Consider the following 25,111-nt stretch of genomic DNA (forward strand, 5'->3'; position numbering starts at 1 on the left):
GCCCCCTCCCATTCCCACCACCCCCAATTTGCAAACAGAAGTCTGAAGTGCCTCTGTTGACAGTGTGTATTTAGGCTACATCTTGATGACTTTGACAGTCATTGTGATTGTGAAACCATTCTAGTCTTCAGGACCTGTCAATCTTCGAGCCTGTCCATTCAGCCAGTCATCTGCTAATATATCATTTCTGTCTGATAGTGATGTGCTGGTAATAACGTAATATTATGCCTTTCGTCCTCTCTGCTCACTGGGTCCACAGGTCTCACACACACTGCAAACAAAGCTCTCTCACTGCTTGTCTCTTTTTGGAAGTTGACATGCTGTCCTCCCCCGTGTTCCCTTGTGCTGTCCTGTCCTCCGCTGTCCTCCCCTGTCTTCCCATTTGTTACCATGCCCTCCCCAGTCCTCACCTGTGTTTCCATGTCCTCATCTGTCCTCACCTGTGTTTCCATGTCCTCCCCTGTGTTCCCATGTACTGCCCTGTGTTCCCATATGGCCACTTTCATATACAGTGACTATATTCAAATGCTTTCCAGGGCAATGTGACCATTGCAGTAACAGTGCTGTGTAATAGAGCTAGCCAGATCAAATACACACTTACATTCCAGCACCTGGTTCTTGAATCCTAGTTGCAGGGTGATGACTGCCTCACTGACCTTGGGTTTGAGTACTGCGACAGATGCCCTTGACTCCAGTTCCTTTGAATGTAAATGATGGACTTTTAAATGATGTTGAGGCTTGTGCTGCACTTTGCAGCCAAATTAAAAGGACATACATCAAATGGTGCGGAGTGCTCATTTAAAAAATGCATGAATAGTTTTACTTTAGTGCCAAAGTCATGATTAAGTGTGTTCATTGATAAGAAAAGTGAAAAAAAAACATATGAACAAGTTGGGTGATGAGGGGGGCAGCCAATGTTGTTAGGGTTGAGGTTTGGAAAGGGTAAGTGATCATTCACTTCCCCAATGTCTTGACTTGGTTATTGCGCTGCATCTGGGCCAGTAGGTATGGAGGGAAATGGTTCTCTGCCCTGCTTTCACCAACTGAGCCATTATAACTCAAACTGTATGAGTTGGCAGCCAGGTCAGTTTGACTGTTTATAGATTGACATTGATCTAAAGAGCAGTCTGATTACAGTAAGTATTGTGTCATTTTGGAGTCAATTTTATTAGAAATAAGAATATACCATGTTTCTATACACTTCTACATTAATGTGGATGCTACCATGATTACAGATAATTGTAAATTAATCTTGAATAATGATGAGTGAGAAAGTTACAGAGGGTCAAAGATCATACCATCAAGACATGCAAACTCCCCTGTTATTGGTATAGGTGAGAGGTTAGCATGTCTTGGGGGTATGATCTTTGAGCCTCTGTAACTTTCTCACTCGTCATTATTTACCAATCATGATTATCCGTAATGATGGTGGCATCCACACTGACCGCAATCTTTTTGAGCAGAAAACATATACTACTTGTTAAACCATATCTTTCTCTAAGCAAATGTATTAGTATAAAAGTATATAATTCCTAAATGTTTTTGCTTACAGTATAGATCAGTATTTGAATTATTTCTTTTATACAGTAATTATTGCTCAACTTTATCAAGGGTGTCAATCACTTCAGACCCCTCTGTATGTTTAGCAAGGTTGTGTCTGCCTGCCCTTTTCTGATTTAAGCTACACAGGAGGCAGTCAAGCCGCTATAGAGCAACAGAAGAGAGGACTGTATGTCTGGTTCATGATGTACATTTGTAAATGTACTATGAATGAGGGGACTGGGGAACCCCACCCTCTCATACCTACTGCCACTAGAACCACAATGCCAAACCACCAATGTTTTCACTGCTGCTCTGCTGGAGCAAGTGGAGCCTTTTCTGGCTGTTGACATCCCAACATCTGTTTTTGAAGTGGCACATAGCAGCTGTCAAAAAGCACAAACCCAGTTGATGTTGCTTTCTAGAAACGGTATGCCCCCTCCCATTCCCACCACCCCCAATTTGCAAACAGAAGTCTGAAGTGCCTCTATTGACAGTGTGTATTTAGGCTACATCTTGATGACTTTGACAGTCATTGTGATTGTGAAACCATTCTAGTCTTCAGGACCTGTCAATCTCCGAGCCTTTCCATTCTTGTCCAGTCTGATTACAGTATCATCTGCTCAACTATTGTTTTACACTCTTTTACTCTCTTGCAAAGCTGACAGCCTTATGGACCAACGAGGACAATAGAGATGTGTCATCACTTTGGAAAAGGTTCTTGTTTTTGTTTTGTTCTACTGGGTGACAACTGTGGTGGCGTCAAATCAAGTTAGCCGATAGAATAATTATGGCCTGCTATTTAAATGCTAATTTCACTTCCTATGTCTGTGAAAATTTGCTATCTTTATGTGAGCAGCAATAAACCAGTTTGCTTATCTCCAGCATGCTTTGTTTGATGTTCAGGTAGCAGAGTTAATACTGTATGCAGATGATTACTTCAACAGGAAAAATACAGAGACAAAGCCAGTAGAAGATATGTATGCTATTAAAATAACTGTCAAAATCAATTATTTTTTGAAAACCTAAAACTAGTATTCAAGAGTTCTCTTTCTCTCTCTTTCTCCCCCTTGTATGCATGCATGCGGGCACACACATGCATGAATCGATGTATAGTTGGGCATCTCCGGCGCGGCCCACGCTTGGATTGCGTCCTACCTGACAGGTCGCTCCTACCAGGTGGCGTGGCGAGAATCTGTCTCCTCACCACGCGCTCTCACCACTGGTGTCCCCCAGGGCTCTGTTCTAGGCCCTCTCCTATTCTCGCTATACACCAAGTCACTTGGCTCTGTCATAACCTCACATGGTCTGTCCTATCATTGCTATGCAGACGACACACAATTAATCTTCTCCTTTCCCCTTCTGATGACCAGGTGGCGAATCGCATCTTTGCATGTCTGGCAGACATATCAGTGTGGATGACGGATCACCACCTCAAGCTGAACCTCGGCAAGACGGAGCTCCTCTTCCTCCCGGGGGAAGGACTGCCCGTTCCATGATCTCGCCATCACGGTTGACAACTCCATTGTGTCCTCCTCCCAGAGCGCTAAGAACCTTGGCGTGATCCTGGACAACACCCTGTCGTTCTCAACTAACATCAAGGCGGTGGCCCGTTCCTGTAGGTTCATGCTCTACAACATCCGCAGAGTACGACCCTGCCTCACACAGGAAGCGGCGCAGGTCCTAATCCAGGCACTTGTCATCTCCCGTCTGGATTTCTGCAACTCGCTGTTGGCTGGGCTCCCTGCCTGTGCCATTAAACCCCTACAACTCATCCAGAACGCCGCAGCCCGTCTGGTGTTCAACCTTCCCAAGTTCTCCCACGTCACCCCGCTCCTCCGCTCTCTCCACTGGCTTCCAGTTGAAGCTCGCATCTGCTACAAGACCATGGTGCTTGCCTACGGAGCTGTGAGGGGAACGGCACCTCAGTACCTCCAGGCTCTGATCAGCCCCTACACCCAAACAAGGGCACTGCGTTCATCCACCTCTGGCCTGCTCGCCTCCCTACCACTGAGGAAGTACAGTTCCCGCTCAGCCCAGTCAAAACTGTTCGCTGCTCTGGCCCCCCAATGGTGGAACAAACTCCCTCACGACGCCAGGACAGCGGAGTCAATCACCACCTTCCGGAGACACCTGAAACCCCACCTCTTTAAGGAATACCTAGGATAGGATAAGTAATCCTTCTCACCCCCCCTAAAAGATTTAGATGCACTATTGTAAAGTGGCTGTTCCACTGGATGTCATAAGGTGTATGCACCAATTTGTAAGTCGCTCTGGATAAGAGCGTCTGCTAAATGACTTAAATGTAAATGTAAATGTATGCATATTATGCAGTTTTCTTCTGAGTAGAGGCAATATACTCAATCAAATGTATATAACCATATCCATAGTGTACCATAATATTTTGAAATGCTCGACCAATGTACATTTGAGTGTAGATAAGACCATATCTTTCCACATCAATCAACCTCCCCTGGTAGTGTATTGAAATGCACTGATAAGTGTCTCAGTTCTTCCACTAACATTTGCAGCGTTACACCAAGGAATAGAGTGTAGCAGCAGCTGGAAATCATCTGTTGTTGAAGTTTATGCTGAGGATAGGAGAGTGGGGCTGGTATATTATGTGCTCTGATGTGTACTATAGACTACTGTTGATGGGTGCTGTTGTGGTGTAGGCTATACAAAAATATTGTTCATACAGATAGTTTGACCACAGCAGTGAAGTTTGACCTCTGAAGTAACCAACTAGGTGTGAGAAATATGAGAGATGCTCCAATTGGAACCATATTGCTGACATTTCCCCAGTCCCTTCAATTGTATAAAACCCAAAATGGTAGGTGAGAACTAGGAGTTGTTTTTGGAACTGGGAAATTTGTGAGGGTGTCACCTTATGTGTTTGATTGGACTCTTAGACACAACTATCAATGTTTGATGAAAACTATTTCATATTTGTTTCCAGGAGAAAGATAGTATAAATGTCCAATTTAGATTCAGGATTTGGTACAATACAGTTGTTACACTATTGCTGGTTATAGAAGACTTCCATTCTACTCCAAGTATGGCAAAATTCGAGACAGAATCATCGTATCCGGTTGTGGCTCCAGGTCATATTCTATGATGGATATTTTTCATATTCAAATTGAGTAAACAAATACCTGCCAGAAAGTCGAAGCAATGTTTGAGCATTTTTCATCTCTTCTCAATTAATGCAGTTTATTTCTTCCTGTTTGACTCCCCGGAAAACAAAGCATCTCAAAATTCCAGCAATCAGCTCCCACTATCTGCATAATTCAATTAGCACTTCGGAGTGATTTTAAGTGTTTGTTGCATCTTCCCCCTCTTTGCGTCTGCCTCACCTTTTTCATTTATTTCAGATATCAAGAATGTCCTAAATGACAGATACATCCTCTATTCTCAAAATAGACAGCACAAACAAGGAACAACGATACCGAGATATTATTAGGTCTTTCTTCAAGACGTCCATTTAGGGACGTTCTTGAGAAATGGAAATGTGGGGACTCACAAAGTGACTTGCTCTGCTCACTCTGTCTTCTCGCTGATGGAGACACGTTTTCATGACACAAATCAGTTCAAATGTAGGCACTGCATCACCACTATCTCCTTTCTACACACACAGCCCACTGGACACAGACAACGTCTAGTTTTGATTGACACTTGGTTGTCAACAAATGTGAAAGCAACATGAAATAAACAAAAAATGTCACCAATGTCATTGGATTTATGTTTAAAGTTGGGTGGAAAAAAAACAGAATTCCCTTCTGATTATGACTTTTTGAAAATCCAATCAGTTTTCCATGTTGATTTAACATCACCACATTTCATGTTTGTTGTTGAAATGGCACGGTGTCCCCATAATGCACACTGGATGTGTTTGTTCTCTTCAGAATGGCTTGCTCCAAGATCTATAGATGCTCAAGACTATTTGATGTAACCAGAAGGTATTGATAATGCAAATATAATTGCACAAGAACCTATCCTTTAGCCATTACGTATTATACTTCATATATAACAGTACTGTTGTGAAACATTATAGTCCTCCTTGACCATCACAATATGCAGCATGAGAGTCCTTGAAATGATAAAAACATGACAGAGGAGTTATGTCTTTCTATAAATTGTCACCATCATTTTTTCCCCCGCACATTATATAAATCATTTTCAACAGCCGTTATGACACTGGTCAGAGAAGATAGTTTCTGACCGTTTAGTAGGTCACCCTGTATTCTAACAGTACATGGCCAAATTAGGGGATCCAACATTTAACAAGTCATTAAATCATCTTTGAAAAGCATATGTGAAACCATTGTCAGATTTGATCTCATATGAGGTTTAAGTATTATCCTGTAGTCCCATATTTCCACCTGTTTATAGATCTCCAATGTCGCATTGAGAAAAGAGGCACTTACACATCAGTAAAGTGATTTTATTCCATTGTGCTTTTATATTCATGCAAATGTCATGTTTCGGTTAGTATGAATAATAGATAGTTCGATGCCTTGTTCTTAAAGCTAATGTACGGGGATGGGCAATCAGGCAGCAACAGTGCTGCTTGACGAACCTGGCACTCTATTCATGGCCCTGAAATATACACTCAACTAATAACCATTGGACAAAAAGTATAATTTAGCTCAAATGTATGACCACTTGGCTTCAATGAACTCCTCTGTCCACTGACCATCCCCTCCATGTCTCAAAGTACATTTGCTGTTAATGAAAAAGAATCAGTGTCTACATTTCTGACCCTGCAGGCTATACTGTAGACATACTGCTTCCAGACGGAGCCCCTCAATTCTAGCCCACCAGTCTTGTACAGTGTAGCAAGTGTTAATACTGTACAACGCAGGAAGTAAATCTATTTTGACATGCCATGAAACTCTTATAGACCTGGTGCACATAGAAATCAGCTAGTCTCTAGTTTACACACTGTGCAGTGATTGAGAGGTTTCTGTATTCTTTGATGGTAGGTTTCATATTTGAATAATCATTTGAGCAGACCTCTCGACAAATCCCTGGGCTGAATGATTATGAGCATTTACACTGTGAACATCTGTTGCAGCAGGCTGGTTTTGAAGGGTGCTGCTAATGATTGGTTATCCATTGATCAAGGCCCTGTTGTGTTTTATCTATCAAAGTGCTAGTCTGTAGAAGCCATGGAATATAGATAGGAGAGCAGATCTGCTTGATTACCTCGAATGGAGAGTGAATGTGGATCCCAGCACTAATACCCTTTGGTGACACAAGTAGAGGGCCTTGATCAAACAGAAAAGAGGACTATTCAGAGTTATGAGGAGAATCAGTGTTTGATGTAATGTCAGTTTGTGAGTGTGTGTGTGTGTGTGTGTGTGTGTGTGTGTGTGTGTGTGTGTGTGTGTGTGTGTGTGTGTGTGTGTGTGTGTGTGTGTGTGTGTGTGTGTGTGTGTGTCAAAAGATTGCTCATTGTGTTTATGACGGACTGTGGGAATGGTTTGCACCAGAGGGAGATAGTCGGGTAAAACAGGGCGAGGAGACATAGCAGATGGAGCACCTCAGGTTCAGGTAGATACCCCTAACCCAACTAGGTCACGGTGCACTGAAACTGAAATATGTGATGTCATCGCTCCTCCGTCCAGCTCTGTTATTGTGAACCGTAATGAGTATGATACCCATCGACCTTGGAAATGCGATGGCTTTTCCACACAGACGTCAGCAGGCAGGAGGGGAGTGGGGTTTATTTTCAGCGTGGAGAGGAACAGGCTGCACTGTGAGGTTCACTGAGTAGCAGCTAAAGGTCAGCGCGTGGCGGTTGACAACAAACCAGATAGCAGAGAAAACAATAACAAACAAGGCGCTAGCTGCAGACACAAAACAAACCCTCAATGGACCTGAAGGACATCATTACCAGGACATGGGTTGGGTTGTTTGAATATCTGTATATGTGCCTGAGTAAATGAACACTAAATTCCTGCCAACACCAGATAAAGAGATATGATCAGATATCCAGAGAAGACAGAGTCATGGGTGTAGTAGTAGCATCTTTCCCTGTCACTGTGTACCTCTTGTCCAGAATGGTGGATAATTAGTGACCACAGCATGCAGCCCTTGAACAAGAATGTACGATTTAGATGTCAAAACGCATTACACTGAATGACACCAAACTGGCAAGTCAGGCATTTTATTTTTTATAAATGATTTTGAATGCCATCCCGAACGATGTAAATGATTGAGATGGTGGGCCTCACCAATGAAGTAATTGTGATGGAGAGATTCAGTGATGGCTTTGGATGTGCCACTAAAGAAAAACAGGGACATTGATATGGATCTATGGACGAGGACGCTGTAGCGATAGGGCCACAGGGGACTCTCTCTCTTCAGACTCATCCAGGACCCATTTCTGTGCATTATGCATAATATTTCATGCCTCTTGCCTCTGCGCTGAATCACATTCATTTATTAATCTAATATCACCATAGAGATGGCTCACAGGGTATCAGTAGGCTCAGAGAGGAGCACTGGGACTGTCAGAACCCATCAGCCTTTCGGTCTATTAGCTCATCAGGGGTCTATTATACAGTGGTGTTATAGTTTCAAATCTTAAGAAATTATACAGTGCATTCAGAAAGTATTCAGACCTCTTGACTTTTTCCACATTTTGTTACGTTACAGCCTTAATCTAAAATGGATAAAAAAAAAAAATCCTGATCAATCTACAAACAATACCCCACAATTGCTAAGTGGAAACAGTTTTTTAGAAACTTTTGCAAATGTTAAAAAAACAAAACCTAGATACCTTATTTACATAAGTATTCAGATCTTTTGCTATGATACTTGAAATTGAGCTTTACTGCATCTTGTTTCCATTGATCATCCTTGAGATGTTTCTACAACTTGATTGGAGTCCACCTGTGGTAAATTCAATTGATTGGACATGATTTGGAAAGGCACACACCTGTCTATATAAGGTCCCACTGTTGACGGTGTTGTCTGAGCAAAACCAAGTCATGAGGTCAAAGGAATTGTCCGAAGAGCTCAGAGACTGGACTGTGTTGAGGCACAGATCTGTGAAGTTCCAAAAAATGTCTGAGTCATTGAAGTTCCCAAAGAAAATAGTGGCCTCCATCATTCTTAAATGTAAGAAGTTTGGAACCACCAAGACTCTTCCTAGTGCTGGCCGCCCAGCCAAACTGAGCAATCGGGTGAGAAGGGCATTGGTCAGGGAGGTCACCAAGAACCTGATGGTCACTCTGACAAAGGTCAAGAGATGGGAGTTGGGAGAACATTCCAGGAACACAACCATCTCTGTAGCACTCCATCAAACAAACCTTTATGGTAGAATGGCCAGAAGGAAGCTCTTTGGTCGAAATGCAAAGCATCACGTCTAAAGGAGAAACTCCCCAAATACATATGTGCCAAGTATGTAGCATCATACCCAAGAAGACTCAAGGCTGTAATCACAGCCAAAGGTGCTTCAATAAAGTACTAAGTGAAGAGTCTGAATAACTACAGTTGAAGTCAGAAGTTTACAAACACCTTCGCCAAATACTTTTAAACTCAGTTTTTCACAATTCCTGACATTTAATCCTAGTAAAAAATCCCCTGTCTTAGGTCAGTTAGGAACACCCCTTTATTTTAAGAATGAGAAATGTCAGAATAATAGTAGAAAGAACAATTTATTTCAGCTTTTATTTCTTTCTTTCTAGTGGGTCAGAAGTTTACATAGACTCAATTAGTATTGGTTAGCATTGCCTTTAAATTGTTTAACTTGGGTTGAACGTTTCACATAGCCTTCCATAAGCTTCCCACAATAAGTTGCGTGAATTTTGGCCCATTGGTTTAACCTGTTGCGTCGAGCAATCCCGTATCCGGGAGCGTAATTATAGCCTCAAGCTCATTACCATAACGCAACGTTAACTATTCATGAAAATCGCAAATGAAATTAAATAAATATATTGGCTCACAAGCTTAGCCTTTTGTTAACAACACTGTCATCTCAGATTTTCAAAATATGCTTTTCAACCATAGCTACACAAGCATTTGTGTAAGAGTATTGATAGCTAGCATAGCATAAAGCCTAGCTTTCAGCAGGCAACATTTTCACAAAAACAAGAAAAGCATTCAAATAAAATAATTTACCTTTGAAGAACTTCGGATGTTTTCAATGAGGAGACTCTCAGTTAGATAGTTTTTCCAAAAATATTATTTGTGTACGAGAAATCACTCCGAAAATTCAGTCATTACAACGGCAAACTTTTTTCCAAATTAACTCCATAATATCGACAGAAACATGGCAAACGTTGTTTTGAATCAATCCTCAAGGTGTTTTTCACATATATTTGATGATAAGGCATTCGTGGCAGTTTGGTTTCTCCTCTGAAGCAAATGGTAAAATACACGCAGCTGGAGATTACACAATAATTGCAACGGAGGACACCAACCGGAGCACCTGGTAAATGTAGTCTCTTATGGTCAATCTTCCAATGATATGCCTACAAATACGTCACAATGCTGCAGACACCTTGGGGAAAGGACAGAAAGTGTAGGCTCATTCCTTGCGCATTCACAGCCATATAAGGAGACATTGGAACAAAGCGCATTCAAAATCTGGGGCATTTCCTGTTTGAAATTTCATCTTGGTTTCGCCTGTAGCATCAGTTCTGTGGCACTCACAGATAATATCTTTGCAGATTTGGAAACGTCATAGTGTTTTCTTTCCAAAGCTGTCAATTATATGCATAGTCGAGCATCTTTTCGTGACAAAATATCTTGTTTAAAACAGGAAAAAAATGTTATCCATAAATTAAAAGAGCGCCCCCTATATCCAAGAAGTTAACTGAGTCAGGTTTGTAGGCCTCCTTGCTTGCGTGCACTTTTTCAATTCTGCTCAGAGATTTTCTATAGGATTGAGGTCAGGGCTTTATGATGGCCACTTCAAAACCTTGACTTTGTTGTCCTTAACCCATTTTTCCACAACTTAGGAAGTATACTCGGAGTCATTGTCCATTTGGAAACCCATTTCCGACCAAGCTTTAACTTCCTGACTAATGTCTTGAAAATGTTGCTTCAATATATCCACATAATTTTTCTTCCTCATGAAGGCATCTATTTTGTGAAGTGCACCAGCCCATCCTGCAGCAAAGCACCCCCACAACATGATGCTGCCACCTCCATGCTTTATGGTCGGGATGGTGTTCTTCGGTTTGCAAGCCTCCCCCTTTTCCTCCAAACATAACAATGGTCATTATGGCCAAACAGTTCTATTTTTTGTTTCATCAGACCAGAGGACATTTGTACGATATTTGTCCCCATGTGCAGTTGCAAACTGTAGTCTGGCTTTTTAATGGTGGTTTGGAGCAGTGGCTTTGTCCATGCTGAGCGGCCTTTCAGGTTATGTCGATATGGGACTTGTTTTACTGTGGATATAGATACTTTTGTACCTGTTTCCTCCAGCATCTTCACAAGGTCCTTTGCTGTTGTTCTGGGATTGATTTGCACTTTTTGCACCAAAGTACGTTCATCTCTAGGAGACAGAACACGTCTCGTTCCTGAGCGGTATGAGGGCTGCGTGGTCCCATGGTGTTTATACTTGCATATTATTGTTTGTACAGATGAACGTTGGTACCTTCAGGCATTTGGAAATTGCTCCCAAGGATGAACCAGACTTCTTGGCTGATTTTCCCATGATGTCAAGCAAAGAGCCACTGAGTTTGAAGGTAGGCCTTGAACTACATCCACAGGTACACCTCCAATTGACTCAAATTATGTCAATTAGCCTATCAGAAGCTTCTAAAGCCATGACATAATTTTCAGGAATTTTCCAAGCTATTTAAAGGCACAGTCATCTTAGTGTACGCAAACTTCTAACCCACTGGAATTGTGAATTATTATTACAAGTGAAATAATCTTTCTGTAAACAATTGTTGGAAAAGTTACTTGTGTAAAGTTGATGTCCTAACCAACTTGCCAAAACTATAGTTTGTGAACAAAAAACGTGTGGAGTGGTTGAAAAACGAGTTTTAATGACTCCAAAATAAGCTGGGCTCCATTCACTCAGTTTAGTGAGGTAAGCATTGCATGGTAGGATAGAGACATATATGGAATGGCTGCTTAGGCTCTGTCTAATAAATGAAGAATTGGCGACACTGCCTTGTTGACGCACCAGATGTATAATGTAGCTGTGTGTTTGGCAGGGCCTTCATCTAGACCCATCTGGATATGAAGCACCAAGGCCATTATATGATATTCAGTATTCTCCAACCAGCAGGCTCTAAGTGATTTCTCCGTGTGTAGATAAAATTTAAAACGCCATTTGTCAGGCATCCATTTTACTCCCCCATTTCTAACATCCCACTCCCTCAGAATCGTTTCACCCATAACATATTTTCTCTCACTTTTTTCCCACCGTCACATGTTCCAAGCCATAATACATGAAATCGTTAGAGGGCAGGTCGTTAAGGAAGTTATCTGCCTTTTGCATGGCTTTTAATCCTGTTTCAGAAGTACTGTTCTGGCCTCCTTTTATGACTGAGGGAAAAGCATAACTCAAAGGCTCTGGTGTTGCGGCTGTGAAGGTCACTGATGAGCGGAGAGGGAAGCAGACTTGAAACACATTGAGCAGAGCCGTTAATTTGGTGCATGCTAATGTGGCAGAATAAGAGGCAATCGGGGTCAGAGGAGTGGGGGACTCCTGGTTTGGATTGATTTTGTGTGGATCTATCTCTCTCTCTCTCTCTCTCTCTCTCTCTCTCTCTCTCTCACTCTCACGCTCTCTCTTTCTCTTTTTCTCCTGTTCTCATGTATTTATACACAGTGTATCTAGACTCTATGCCTCATGTCCTGGGGTTCCTTGCTAAAACTTCACTCTGTCATACCAACATGTTAGCCATGCCTTTTGACATTACACACAGTCCATCAGCTACATCCATATACTTATCCATGGATTATATGTCAACCCACACATATGTCCCTTTCTCTTCGACATCTCATTAGGTCACTGTATGTCCATACACAGAGTCACAAATAGAATATAGAGGGTGCCCCACTGTCTTTAAGCCTGGTAACGTCAATAGGAGCCAGCCTCCCCTGTTGAATGCGTTATTTAGCCTCCACTCTATCCCTAAGCACACTAATGAGCTACTTAATTGATTTAATGAAGTCCAAATGTCACTCATCATTCCTACACCTCCCGTAAGGAGGAGGGAGATGGATCCTGGCTCTCTGGGGATAGATAATGATTTTAATCTGCTCTCATGGAGCTCCAGTAAATGGCCCGTGATGGGACAGCGCTAGAATATGTTTGGTTCTGTTTTCAATGCAAGATGAATTACTCCACTCCTATGGAGGGAGGGAGGGAGAGAGACAGAGACAGAGAGAGAGAGAGAGAGAGAGAGAGAGAGAGAGAGAGAGAGAGAGAGAGAGAGAGAGAGAGATGGGTGTTTGGAAGGACGGATGGGTAAACTGACAGAAAGAAAGGAATACATAGAATACCTTATCATCTGCGAGAGAGAGTAATAGTGGCTTGGAGCTCATTAGTACTTGAGATGAGAGATTCAGCGCTTTCTCATTTGAACTGGACACAGCAGGGGCGGCCCTAAATGAAAGGGTACATCTGAGGAGCTAACCTAATGAAGCAACATTTAGCTACAGTATGTAAGAGGGGACTTCACATGATTGCTTCATGTCTTTGAATTCTATGTCTGGCATTTCAACTATCCAATGGCACTTATATGATTGTGGCTTTGTTTTTGTCTATTAATTATGTGGAACTGTTTCATGATATCTGGCATAATATGTTTTGCAAAATGATGTATTATACAGTCCCATACCAATTCCCCCAGTTCAGAAACCCAGAAGTCTTGCCCATGGTTTAGTATCACATCCTACAAGACATAATGTAAATCAGTGTAATGTTAATGGTGGTCGAAGCAGTAGAATAGGTGGGCACTTTAGGCCTTCTACCTTATACCCCCAGGTGTTAATTATAGATTGTATAAATCTATATGTAGATTATGGGTGATTGTCATTATTAAATAACACTAACCTGTCCATCAAAGGCAGAGTCACCTGGAACTTGGAACGTTTTCCCCAAAGTCCCCCAAAGATATGCCTCCTGTGTCCCAGCCATGCAAATCACCAGGAGGAAACATTGAAGACTTTAAATATATTTAAATGAATGTAAATGTATTGCGATAAGCGGTGCTAAACGTATTGGGATTGCAGTGTATTCATTAGAAGATGTATTGTGCTGTTCACTAATATGAGATTCTCAGAATCAAACACCCGCAGACAGCAACGTTTTATTTGACTTCTACTCTCGTTAGAAACTACTGTGTGTTACAAAAGGTTTTGTCTCTGCATCTTTTAATGATGCTTTCTCCAGATTATTATGATTCTCCACTCAAAAGAGCAGGCCAAGGTCTTTCTTCCTGTTATTGTAATGACATAGATTTAATCACACTGTTTAAACCTTTATTTTACCACATGGAGAGCATACCTGACTTTCTAATAGTTATTAAATTATTAAGCTAATGTTATTTCTCTCGTCTTTGGTCTGCTGGCTGCAGCCAGCCAGGCAGTGGATAAAAGCTTGACTTTAGAGGATTTAAGTTTGCTTAATCATTCTCATTGAAAATAGGCAGGCAACGAAGCCTTTCATTCTGAAGGTTCTTTTGAAGTCAAGCTTTAATGGTTCTTTGAGTATAACAGCTGCTAAGCCACTTACATTGCATATAAACATACTCCATCAGAGAAATATTCAAGTTTAGATTATCTAATTCTACTCTAATTAATACACCGTTGATCAGAAAATCAACATGATGCATGTGAATGGAAATGCACTGAATCCAGGGGAGAAGATAATCAAAGAGGCCAAAGTACACTGACTGATTTAACCATGATATTAAAAAAAACATTATTTCAGCCTTTATTTGATACAGGCATTGTTGACAGTGTATCCATTTGGAGTTGTTTACTGTAAGAATACAAAACAAATATCACACTTTAATGGACTTGATTGGGTACGAGGAGGGATTGCGCATTTTGTCAATGGGTGTGTTTCTCTGAGCATGTTTCTGCTTCAGCCTGTGTACATGAGTGGAGGAAATGTGAAGTTTAATCTATAACATCAGGTCTTGACCCATCAACCCCTCAGAATTGGTCAACAGTTGTAAGAAAAAAAGGAAGTATGAAAAAAACCAGGAAGAAATAGAGGTATCTCAATTACAGCAGTGGGCAACATGGAGGTGTTGGTCCAGGTCAGTGAGAGAGTGTCCAGGGGTTAATTTCCTGTCTGGAGAAGACCTACGTGCAATCTCTGCCATATAATCCACCAGCCCAAGAGGTTACTGAAGCCAAGGCTTCTCCACAGAACTAAAAGGTCCAGGGTGGTAGAAACACAGTGAGATATTGCTTGTAAACTCAGTGGACTTACAGTATATGTAAAGAGCTGAACTTCTTTATTTGCTCTAGTTTGACCTGGGTTAGTACCTATTGTACTTTCTTGTCATAGAAATAGATGGTCTGTTTTCTATGGAGGGGCTCAATGACCTCCTGAGGGGAGTTAGAGGCAATATGATAAGAAATGGAATAATCCATAGATATATCCGGCATCTGCACTTTCAATGTGAATTCAGCATTGATTAACTCCTCTGTTTGTTCGACTGCTAAACAATTCTAGTCCATTCTTTTCTTTACAGAGTCAATATGTAATACTATGGCAGTGAAAGAGATGACATTCAAATGGAATGTGTTATTTTAGGAACGGAGAAACATATTTCATAGATATGAAGAAGTCAATTACAGACCATAAATAAGGTTTGTGGGCTAATAGTGGTTTATTAACTTCCTTAAACTGAATTACCTCACCTAGCAGTATACTGTATCTCACTTGTAAAAGAAACAACATTAGAAAACAAATAATGAAAAAAAACTCCAGGCTTATCCTTCCTCCTTCATTGGATGCTCCTCTGCATGTTATTGTGGTTTCTGTTCGCAGCTTCAGGAAAGAGGAATGGGAGATTAAGATTAACGAGAGATTCTGGTGAAAATCCCAGGAGCCCCACAACTAGCAGCTCTTGACAACAGCAGGAGCAGCTGCGTGGGGGACAGGCAGAAGGGAGACTGGGGAGAGATGGTGGAGAGAGTGGGGATGGCAGGGGCCTCAGGTCCTCAGGCTATGTCTGCGATGGGAGGAAATTAGTTGAGTTCCTGACAGCTATCTCCTCCATCCCTCACCTGGGATGGCACTGTGGCACAGGACGGGCGCTGATAACCCAGTAATCACTTTTCTTGGACATGTTTATTTATGAGAGACAACCCACAGGTGGATACATTTTTTAATTTGCCGTATAACTGTGTTCGCGGTTAAATGGGGCATGGGCTAGATTACATTTAAAAGTCAAATGGTTTGTTGCGGTGGACAGTTGGTGTTTACAGTTTGCAGGGCAGCACTCTGAGGTTGTTTGTCAATGTTGATGACTTCTTAAACTTTTAATGAACAGCATGTCGCAATTTGGTTGATTGACAAGTCTTTAGAGTAGGTTGTGCCTTTCCTAAAAAAAGACGAAGCAAGTTATTTGTGTATTTGTGCACAGCGCAGCGCCTCTGTTTGTCTTGTTTGACCACACAATAAGCCACAGAGAGTAATGGACCACAGTAAATTAGTCAGCTTGATTAACTCTCCAATATACATCTTGTCATCACAAATTGTGTGTTCCCTTCTCCACTAATAGTGTCTCTAGAGGCCTGTGTGAATGTAGTTCACTGTGACTGTGGTCTATGTTACTGGAGCCGGCTTCTACAAAGAGAAACGTCTGTACCTAGGATGCCAGGTCTGAAGACAAACTCATTGTCCGCTGTGACTCACTCAGAATGATGATGTGGCCGTCTTTGCCTTCGCTGGAGGAGAAATCCTGGAGAGTGAATAGAGAGAAAGAGAAAGGATGTTAACTCAGTCTGCTCATCCGTGTGACTTGTAAGCCAGACGTCTTGGTGGAGATTCTGGCCAGTGGAGAAGAGGTGTTTCAAAGATACCAGCCATTTAAGTTGATACAAAAATAACCTAAGCCACACCTTTTCTCATGTGTTTCTGTGTGCAACAAAATGTGTTATGTTAAGAAATTGAAGCTGCAACAGGCAATGGTTTTGGGATGTTTTGCTAACAGTTTGTCAAGCTACTGGTTGGGCAGTCATACTGTATAAACTGCACCTCCAGTAAAGTCATCTTGCTATGGTAAAGGTTAGGTACTACATGCAGGGATAAGACAAATGAAAAATGTTGCTTAACGTTTAAACGATAAGAAAAAAATGTAAAATTCCACATCAATTCACAATGCAGAATAATGGTCCTATTACCTGTGTACGACCACTAGGGCTAGGGACCACTATATCTAGTGTAGTCATATACCCTTGAAAGTGCCTCAGATACAGTATGTTTGTCTGTCTGTAAGGGTACAGCTTTTAAAATTCCGACACAAAACCTTTTTTGAAGGCGCCACTGAACATGCATTTTACTCGTCTGTAAAGGAATGCCGCTTCTGATGTGGGACTAAAGTCCATCAGACGTGTCAATCAAATAACCTTGAGCTGCCTTTGCGCAGCCTGGCTGCCTGCAGACCACTCTCTCTTAAAAAAGTACTTTAAAGTTAATGAAATACTGTGACTACTAACATTCAGCATTTTTTGGAACGGAGGAGACTGTTTAGTTGCTGCACTTCCGAGAACACAAACACTTGCTAGCGAGGGACGGAGAGAGAGGGGAGGGGCACAGTATAGGCAGATCGGCCACCAGGCCGACAGAGTCAGCACCGTGCACTAGACCAGCAAAACAAAAGCTGTATCTCGCAATGGAATGCTGTATTTCACAATCTCTTGGCTTGCAATCTCTTGTAACTTCAGTAAAGCAGGGCCTATCATCAATTAATAGGCTAGGATATTCTACACGCAACAGGCCGAAGACTGAACACACACTCGCATCATTAGTGAAGAGCAAGAGCAGGCAAGCCAGCTTCACTGTGATTAACATTTTGTGGAGGAAAAAAAAGTTTTTCCGTTAGGGTGTTTTCTTAGCGTTAAGAATCCCAATTTTGTTTAAACGTTTTAACGTTTTAACATTCACACCCTTATTATGTAGAGTGCTGTGCTGCCCTTGGAGGCCATTAGAGAGTCCTGTTTTATTCATAGAGGCATGAAGGAGCTCATATGATTGTCTATTAAAGTGACTCCCGCTCAGAGGACCTCCATGGCCTTATTGTTAGTGCTATGGCTGTCAACCATGTTTCATTGTCGGCACTGCGATTATAGTAGACAAGTAAATGCTCAAATTCTGTCCCAGCCAAAGCCTATTACAGGGCAGGAGACCAGGGTCTGTGAAAGGATTCACATGACCAGACCTAATATCACTGGAGTAATAGGGTCTACATTTGATTTAATTACAGAGTTCATTAGGATACATGAATTAAAGCTTGTTTAGCTTAGAGGCTAGTCAGTTCAACTGCCACCAGTATCCCTAAGAGAAATAAGTTGCTGTTCTTCTGTCTACTTCTGATGAGGAATTAGGAGGATCTTTAAATAAATTATGCATCCAAGCTGACTATGTGTTCCCTCTACTCCTCTCCGTATACCTCCATGGGTACCAAACCTGGAAATGTAGATTTATTCCAATCGTGACACCTCAAGGTATGAAAACTTGCAGTATGACATGAATTCTAATGAAGTATTAATTTCTCTCCCTGCCTCAGGCTGACGACGGATGAGCCTTCACTTAAAATCATTAAAGCATCAGCAGGATGGGAGAAAAGCGGGCCTCTCATCCTGCTGACGTGGTTTTAGGCCCTTACTTCAGATCCTGTGTTTAAAGGCGTGCTGCTGTGGCTTCCCAAAACTCAGCCCAGCAGGCTGTGTGATGACTATGGCGGTAACAGCCTGCCCCTCTCTCTACCTCCTTCCTCTCAGGATCCAGATGAAGGGTGTCAGAGTGTTAGTTAACAACAGGGACCAAAGGGTGGCGCTGCTGGCTGGAGCCCAAGGTTCTGTGCCCATTGACGCATGGGCCCTCTCAGGCATGATCCAGAGGGATGGTGGTTAGGCCTGGTTCCCCATGCCTGGGCTGGGGACTGGAGAGGAGAGTGAGTTTCCAGTGAAAGGCAGGCAGGTTGACTATGGCCAGCTGAGCCTGGGCTCCTCATTGCCCCCCGGGGCGACTGCAGGACCAGTTGAAAAGCCAGCCTCAAGGCTCCCTGGGTTGGGAGAGATGTAAAGCACTTCAGACAGCAACACAGACACAGAGCCTGGGGCAAGATTGGAGAGCTGTCTGCAATGATATTTGTGTGTGTGTGTGTGTGTGTGTGTGTGTGTGTGTGTGTGTGTGTGTGTGTGTGTGTGTGTGTGTGTGTGTGTGTGTGTGTGTGTGTGTGTGTGTGTGTGTGTGTGTGTGTGTTGTAAGTGTTGTTCAATTACTTTTTCAACGTTGTGTTGTGTTACAAAGTGTGCTGCATAAATTTCTAAAAACACATTTTCGCTTTTCAGAACTTTTTTTATTACGCTAATTCAATTTTCAAGGGGGCACGGACATAGACCTTTGGGATTTAAAAAAAAAAAAAATTTTTTAAAACCATTGGCCTCATGGTTAAATCACTGACAAGTTTCCCTCCTCTCCAGCAACTGAGTTAGGAAGGACACCTGTATCTTTGTTGTGTCTGGGTGATACACCATCCAAAGCCTAATTAGTAACTTGACAATGGATATTCAGCGTCTGCTTTATGTACATTTTGTAAATCAAATCAAATTGTATTTGTCACATGCGCCGAATACAACATGTGTAGACCTTACAGCGAAATGCTTACTAACAAGCCATTAACCAAAAATGCAGTTAAGAAAAATAACTAAAGAATAAGAAATATGAGTAACAAATAATGAAAGAGCAGCAGTAAAATAATAATAATAGGGAGGCTATTGTCACGCCTTGGTCATTGTATTTTGTGTTTTCGTTATATGTTTGGTCAGGCCAGGGTGTGACATGGGTTTATGTTGTTGTATTTCGTATTGGGGTTTTTGTATTATTGGGATTGCGGCTGATTAGGGGTGTTGTATAGGCTCTGCTGCCTGAGGCGGTTCTCAATCAGTCAGGTGATTCTCGTTGTCTCTGATTGGGAACCGTATTTAGGTAGCCTGGTTTCGCTTTGTATTTTGTGGGTGATTGTTCCTGTCTCTGTGTAGTTTCACCAGATAGGCTGTAATTAGGTTTCACGTTCCGTTTGTTGTTTTGTATAGTTATTTCATGTATCGTCATTTCATTCATTAACCTCTTAAGACTAGGCCTCAATACTGCCCCCCTTGGAAGGAAGTGCGTGCCCATAGTAAACTGAAAATATTTGTTCCCAAAATTGCTAATATATGCATATAATAATTATTATTGAATAGAAAACACTCTAAAGTTTCTAAAACTGTTTAAATGATGTCTGTATGTAAAGCAGAACTCTCAGGGCAGCCTTTCTCCCAAACTCTCTCTTGTCAAGAGAAAAGTTGGGTCAACTTTGACGTCATCGCCCCCACCCTTCCCAGGCAGCTACCGATCTGGGAACAGTATGTATGTGTTCAGAGCGATGCCTGCTTTCAAATGGCGCGTTCATTGTGAGAATATCGCAAGCCCTCGTCGTTTGGCCGGCGAAAATGTTCGGGTCACTCTCAAATACATGCACTCTATTGCGCGCGGCCGATTTGGGGCACATTCTTTTCCAAGAAACACCAATTGAAGGAGGTTTGTCTGTTCGCGCTGATCATTGTTTTACATGTTAAAAACATCATAAAGCTCGATTCTGCACATAGTTTGACCAGTTTAGTCGACATATAATATGTAATTTTGAAGTTTTGATGCGCAAGAGTGCGGGACCAGAAGTAATTTTGGGTGCATTTCAGCTGAAGCTGTTAGCATATGCTAATACAGAGACACACAACGTGAAACCAAACGATGTATTGGGTAAGTATGACTCCTTCTACGTCTTCTGATCGAAGAACATCAAAGGTAAGGGAATATTTATGTGGTTATTTTGGGTTTCTGTGGACTCCAAATGTAGAGGAGACATACTGCTAATATCTGAGCGCCGTCTCATTGTATAGCCAGTGAACGAATTCTGTAACGTTAAAAATAAATGTAATACAGCGGTTGCATTAAGAAGAAGTGTATCTTTGTAACTATATGTAGAACATGTATATTTAGTCATGTTTATTGCTTGTTATCTGACGTTATCTGTCGGAGCTATCATCATTTCTCCGGACATTTGAATAGCATTTTTTGAAATGTCGTCATTGTAAACAGAGATTTATGGATATAAATGGCATATTATTGAAAAAAAAATGTATTGTGTAACATGTACTATTACTGTCATCTGATGAAGATTTTCCAAAGGTTAGTGAATGATTTATTTTTTAATCCTGCTTTTATAATTTGATATTTTCTGGGACAAAATGGCTGCCTCTCGTCTTTTGTTTCGGTGGTGGTCTAATATAAATATGTGCTATGTTTTCGCCGTAAAACATTTTAGAAATCTGACTTGCTGGGTAGATGAACAAGGTGTTTATCTTTCATTTGAGCTATTGGACTTGTTAATGTGTGGAGGTTAAATATTTCTAAGAATATTGTTTTGCATTTTGCGTTATGGTAATGAGCTTGAGCCGTAGTCACGATCCCGGATCCGGGATGGGTCGCCGCAGGAAGTTAAAGAACATGAGTAACAACCACACTGCATTTCGGTCCGACTCTCTTTCCACAAACGAAGAACGCCGTTACAGAATCACCCACCACACTCGGACCGAGCAGCGTGTTAACAGGCAGCGACAGCTGGAGCAGAAAAAGGAGGACGTTATGGATAGCAGAGGCATGGAGTATACGACGTGGGAAGAAATCGACAGGTGGGCGGCCGACCCAGAGAGAGTGCAGGAGCCCGCCTGGGATTCGCTGGAACAATGCGAAGAGGGCTATAGGCGAATGGAGTCAAAAAGAAAGACACGTCGGCGCAGAGGGAAAACCGAAAGTAAGCCCCAAATATTTATTGGGGGAGGGCGCAGAGAGAGAGTGGCTGAGTCAGGAGTCAGACCTGAGCCTACTCTCCCTGTTAATTGTAAGGAGCAGCAATACAAGGACTTCTGGTCTTGAGAGATGATATTAGACGGAAAAGGACCCTGGGCGCAGCCGGGAGAATATCGCCGTCCCAAGGAAGAACTAGAGGCGGCTAAAGCGGAGAGGCGCTGGTATGAGGAGGCAGCACGGCGACGCGGTTGGAAGCCCGAAAAGCAGCCCCAAAAAATTATTGGGGGGGGCTTAAAGGGAGTATGGCTATGCCAGGTAGGAGACCTGCGCAAACTCCCTGTGCTTACCGGTGGGCTAGAGAGACCGGGCAGGCACCGTGTTATGCTATGGAGCGCACAGTGTTTCCAGTGCGGGTGCATAGCCCAGTGCGGCACATACCAGCCCTTCCTATTGGCCGGGCTAGAGTGGGCATCGAGCTAGGTAAGCTTGGGCAGGCTCGGTGCTCAAGAGCTCCAGTGCGCCTGCACGGTCTGGTCTATGCAGAGCCACCTCCACACATCAGTCCTCCGGTAGCAGCTCCCCGCACGAGGCTTCCTGTGCGTGTCCTCGCTCCTGTAGCACCAGTTCCAGCACCACGCACCAGGCCTTCTGTGCGCCTCGCCTGTTCAGCACAGCCAGAGCCTTCCTTCCCTCCTGCGCTACTGGAGTCTCCTGTCTGTTCAGCGCTATCAGAGCCTTCCTTCTCTACAGCGCTGCCGGAGCCTCCTGCCTGTTCGGAGCAGCCTGAGCTGTCAGTCTGCATGAAGCAGCCAGAGCTGCTAGTCTGCAGGAGCTGCAAGTCTGCAAGGTGCTGCCAGCCTGCATGGAGCAGTCAGAGCTGTCAGCCTGCATGGAGCAGTCAGAGCTGTCAGCCTGCACGGAGCAGTCAGAGCTGTCAGTCTGCATGAAGCAGCCAGAGCTGTCAGTCTGCATGAAGCAGCCAGAGCTGTCAGTCTGTAAGAAGCAGCCAGAGCTGTCAGTCTGCATAGAGCAGCTAGATCCGCCAGTCAGCCATGATCTTCTAGATCTGCCAGACAACCAGTCTCTTCCAGATCTGCTAGTCAACCAGAATCTTCCAGATCCGCCAGCCAGCCAGGATCTACCGGAGCCTACTACCTGCCTGAGCTTCATCTCAGTACTGGGCTTCCTCTCAGTACTGGGCTTCCTCTCAGTTCCGGGCTGCCCCTCAGTTCCGGGCTGCCCCTCAGTTCCGGGCTGCCCCTCAGTTCCGGGCTGCCCCTCAGTTCCGGGCTGCCCCTCAGTTCCGAGCTGCCCCTCAGTCCCGAGCTGCCCCTCAGTCCCGAGCTGCCCCTCAGTCCCGAGCTGCCCCTCAGTCCCGAGCTGCCCCTCAGTTCAGTGGGGTTCTGGGTGAGGACTATTAGGCCATGGTCGGCAGCGAGGGTGGATTATCCCAGGACGCGAAGGGGAGGAACTAGGACATTAATGGAGTGGGGTCCACGTCCCGAGCCGGAACCGCCACCATGGACAGACGCCCACCCGGACCCTCCCTAATATATGGATAAAAACTGCCGACCCTGATGTATTTATGCTTTCTGAAACCTAGCTTAAAAAATATATTACTGACAATAATATTGGCATAAAAGGTTGCAATGTGTTTCGTACAGATCGTAAATCTAAGGGTGGTGGTGTTGCTGTATATGTAAAAGACAAGTTCTCGGTGGTCGTTCTGACCTCTGTTACTAAACCTAAGCAATTTGAATATTTGTCTCTGAACCTAAACCTTGGCTCATCTTTAAATATTGTTGTATCTTGTTGTTAAAGACCTCCATCTGCTTCTGTTGGCTCTCTGGGTTGTATTTTCAAATTGTTATCACAGAATGTCAACTCTGAGTTACATTTACATTTTACATTTAAGTCATTTAGCAGACGCTCTTATCCAGAGCGACTGATGGGTGATCTGAATCAGGACTGGCTAACATCTAGCTCTGATCAACTCAAAATTCTGTGCAATACCTACAACCTCGCTCAGATTGTCAACAGTGTAACTTGGTTGAATATAAAATATCCTCTGAAATCCTCTTTGATTGATTTGATCTTAACCAATACTCCCCATCGTTTTAATGCTTCTGGTATTTTTGCAAATGACATACATGATCACTGTGCTATTGCCTGTGTGAGAGATGGTAAAATTCCTAAGAAATCTCCACGTGTTATTACGAAAAGACATTGGAAGCAGTTTGATATTCAACGTTTTTTACTTGATGTATCTGGCATTGAATGGAATAAATCCCTGATGTTGAACTAGCCTTTTCTCACTTACTACCACAGCGCATTCAACATCCAGTGAGGTTGCAGAGCACCAAATTCAATTACAGAAATGCTCATTATAAAAATTCAGAAAACAAAACATATTTTTACATAGGTTTGAAGATTAACTTCTTGTTAAACCAACCACAATGTCATATTTATAAAATGCTTTTCGGCAAAAGCATACCTAGCCCAGAACATACCTAGCCCAGAACATAGCCCAGTTGACAAATTATTACAAACAGTAACCAGCCAAGCAGAAGCATTACAAAACTCAGAAATAGAGATAAAATGAATCCCTTACCTTAGATGATCTTCATATGGTGGCAATCAGAAGACATTCATTTACTCAATAAATGTTCATTTTGTTCGATGAAGTCTCTTTAAATCCAAAAACCTCTGTTTTGTTAGCGTGTTTTCTTCAGTAACCCACAGGCTCAAACTCAGTCAAAACAATCAGACAAAAAATCCTAATTGTATCCGTAAAGTTCATAGAAACATGTCAAACGATGTTTATATTCAAGCCTCAGGTTGTTTTTTTAGCCTAAATGATCTATAATATTTAAACCGGACAATAACGTTGTCAATATAAAAGGTAAACAAGAAATGCACATGCGCCTGAAAAAACTCTGCGACACGTTAGATTCCACTCGTTCAGACTGGTCTTACTCCCTCATTTATAAGAATACAAGCCTGAAATTATTTCTAAGACTGTTGACATCTAGTGGAAGGCATAGGAACTGTAAATGGAGTCCTATGTCAATGGATACTGTAATGGCATTGAATAGAAAACTACAAGACAAAAAAAAACTATTTCCTGAATGGATTTTTCTCAGGTTTTCGCCTGCTAAATCAGTTCTGTTATACTCACAGACACTAAATCTACCAGTTATATGCATATCATATCTTCTGGGCCCGAGTAGCAGGCCGTTACATTTGGGCATGCTTTTCATCCAAAATTCCGAATGCTGCCCCTTACCCTAGAGAGGTTAAACACTGGTATACACTGATTTGTAAGGCCATATTGGGTAAAATGCCACTCTGTTCTTTTTTAGTCTGGTCAGTAAATAAATATCAATTACGGTTCCATTCTGATTTGCTTCTAACAGTACTTAGCTCCGTGGTCCTGGAATTCTGTCATGAACATTTTAAAATGTGATGATCTAATTTCATTGGTGGAGTTTAAACACTTGATCGATGTATATATCATAGAAGAGTGTAATTGATTTTAGGCCAGCTGTATTTAGT

At 42.5% G+C, this 25,111-nt stretch overlaps 1 long non-coding RNA gene across 1 annotated transcript; it reads right to left on the reverse strand.

The window, feature by feature from the left end:
* Positions 1–15,206: 15,206 nt before the first annotated feature.
* On the reverse strand, positions 15,207–24,500 carry LOC118399756 (uncharacterized). The gene is made up of 4 exons (XR_004828897.2): positions 24,168–24,500; positions 18,369–18,767; positions 16,350–16,442; positions 15,207–16,082 (listed from the first exon to the last, which is right to left on the reverse strand). It is a non-coding gene; the product is annotated as an uncharacterized LOC118399756 (long non-coding RNA).
* Between the last annotated feature and the right edge of the window lie 611 nt (positions 24,501–25,111).

The sequence above is a fragment of the Oncorhynchus keta genome, chromosome 21, assembly GCF_023373465.1.
Source record: "Oncorhynchus keta strain PuntledgeMale-10-30-2019 chromosome 21, Oket_V2, whole genome shotgun sequence".
NCBI classification, from domain to species: Eukaryota; Metazoa; Chordata; class Actinopteri; order Salmoniformes; family Salmonidae; genus Oncorhynchus; species Oncorhynchus keta.